Source organism: Nothoprocta perdicaria, unplaced genomic scaffold (genome assembly GCF_003342845.1).
Source record: "Nothoprocta perdicaria isolate Ctin4 unplaced genomic scaffold, notPer1 scaffold_0, whole genome shotgun sequence".
Lineage (NCBI taxonomy): Eukaryota > Metazoa > Chordata > Aves > Tinamiformes > Tinamidae > Nothoprocta > Nothoprocta perdicaria.
In genome coordinates this window covers 11,043,571-11,046,376 of record NW_020454092.1, presented here as the reverse complement: position 1 = coordinate 11,046,376, position 2,806 = coordinate 11,043,571, and positions in this window count along the sequence as shown.

Sequence of the window (2,806 nt, the reverse complement as noted above, 5' to 3'; positions counted from 1 at the left end):
TATGAGTATACATGTGAGATGTATTTCCAGCAGCATCTACGGGCTGCTCAGAAGTGATGTTTAATTGTAAATTGTAAGCCTTRAAAATCCCTAAGATTTTCAAATGGTTGTTTTTTCATTTAAGGGCTTCTAGTCAACAAGACTAGAAATGTTTTAATCTAGCGTCTACTGAAAGCAATAAGAGTTTTTCATTGACCTGAGCAGATTTGCCTCAGGATGGTTCTGCCTAGAGATGTTTTAATTCTAAGYGTACAGTACCAAAGCCTTGCCCAGTGGTACCATTCATACTGACGTAAACCCTGCTCTGCTCAGCAGCCAGATGTCTCTATTTCTCCATACCTCAGTCTTAACTTCCTTGTTCTTTATCCTCATAATAAWCTCTTAAGGCAATTCCGCATCCTGTTTCCACGAGGGGTGGGCCTAGGCAGGTAGAGCTATTAAASAGCCACCTTTGCTCAGGTTGTGCTTGACAAACCTATCAGGAAGGTCCAATTGCTGCTCATGCTCTGCAATCACCACAAATGTAATTATTGCAGTTCCCAAAGTCCAAAGAGTAGTTGTATGCAGTGACGTATCCTGAGCTGCCGTAAGGGTTTCGTGGCTGCTTTCTCCAAGGTGCTTTAAATTAAAGCCTTCTCTGATGGAGATTGATATTGAGCCTCAATACTTTAACCCATTCTTTAGATGAGATACAGAAAAAAACACAGTGATGCACAGCATGAGCAGTTCATGTCAGTTGTCTTGGACACACACACATGCATGGCTGGCCATCTGATACCGTACTGGTTCAATAAATATAGTAAGTCAATCCTTCTTCCTCTTTGTGGGTGATTTAGGTGTTTGTTTTAGTGTGTGGTAGGAGTTCTCTCTCTTATGGAAATAACCACCTAGTCTGTACTATTTGTACTGTTACAATAAGGGTGTTTCTGGTAACAAAGGATGAAGGTGCTGATTCACAACAGATGTTTCTGGAGATCTGTTGTCCCGACTCTAAACAAACAGTTGAATATTAAGAACTAGTTCTTTAGAAGGGTATTGCCCCAACATTGTCCACTTTTAAAGGGCTGTCTAGAGCAGTGATCCCAATGAACCCATGGCCTGTAGGTATCATCGTAGATATCATCACAGTGATAGTAAAAAGGGTGACAAGGAATAAATAATGCTGCCCAAATGACTGTCCAGAGCTGCCCAGTGGAGGCAGGAACCTTGGCTGACAAAAGGATCTCCAGACAAAATTGCTGTTTCTCCTCTTCATCTGGAAGAGTCTAATGGAGTATTTTATACCTTGTGTTCTAGTAAGATTTTTTTTTTTTTTGCATATCTTTTCCACATTAAATTTATTTAGCAGAGAAAGAAAGTTCATTAAGTTTACCTCTCTCTGGGATATTTCAAGCCCTTCAAAATCTTGAAGAGTGGGATCTATTATTTCAAAGGTCTGTTGAGATTTGACTGTGTCATTTACAAAAAYATATATATATGTCAGTAATAAGAGTGTGCTAATGCCAAGGATGTTGTCCATCAGTCTTTTGGTGACATGGTATTAGTGATCTACATGAAATTCTGATTGCAGTGGCATTAAATGTTCCTTAACTTCCTTAACAGTTGCTTAGAAATTGCTATTCTTTAAGAGCTAAAAAAAAAGGAAAAGGACAATAAAACCAATATATGTTACTCTTACTGAAAAGAGGGTTTGCATACTGTTGATCATAACAGATGTAAGAGATATCATAACAGATTTCACAGCAGGACTTCGACCCTTTGAACAGAAATACTCTGCTCTCAGTGTAATCCTGCATTTGTTTTGGCATAGGGTAAGGAGTGAGCAAAAAAAGCTTTTTCCCATCCAGGCACTAAATCCACATWGATTAATAATGTTTCTCCTAAAAGCATCTTTTGAATTTCACAATATCTAGATATATCTCGCAGTTTATGTAATTACTGGAAGTGTTGTTCAGGACTGGAACAGGGTCTGCAGACTAACAACATACATAGGAAATGCAGAGGATCACATCTCTAAGATTTCATTGAAAATTTGGCCAGTAATGGAGAAAAACCATGCTAAAAGTAGTAGATCCTTAGAGGACAGGATAAGCACACAGGAGAAAAAAAAAAAAAAAAAAAAGAGAGAGAGAAAGAAAAAGATGCACTGGGTAAGACCACTTCTAGGCTCCGGGCAACGATGGAAAGTACAAGCAGACTTGCATGGTACACTTGAAGCTGCTGAAGCTGCCAGCCCCAGAAGACAAATGGGCCGTGTGAGCCTGATTTGGGGTTGCATGTATTTACTGAGATCTTAAGAACCTCACAGCCGGGATTGTGCCCAGTGTACGGGTCACTGAGCAAGACACATGTGTAGCCCAAAATAGTGCTCATAACCCTCCCCTAAGGTGCCCTTTTCCCTGTTCAGCATTTGGTTCCCCAGGACTTATCCCGCATGCAGCAATCCACAGGGCTGCCATGTCTCTTCTTTTCCTTCCAGCAGGTACCACCACAGCAACCACAACTACACCAACAACCACTTCCACATCTACAGCATCAACAACTACAGGTGAGCAGAGATATGCCCTTCAACAGTCCCATGGGAGACTGATTTGAGGTTGTTCGAGTCTATGGAGATCTCGAGCCCACTTTGACTTTCACAGCTTTCTCTCCCAGTGGAGAAGACGAGGCCCAGTCTGAGAGTCTTTCTCCTCTCAGGTCTTCCTTCTCTTTTCCCTCTGCCATTGCTGACAGGGGATATTTTTTTGGAAGGATTTCACTATCCAGATGCTTCCTGGTTGGGGTCTTGGTCTGCAGGCACAGACCC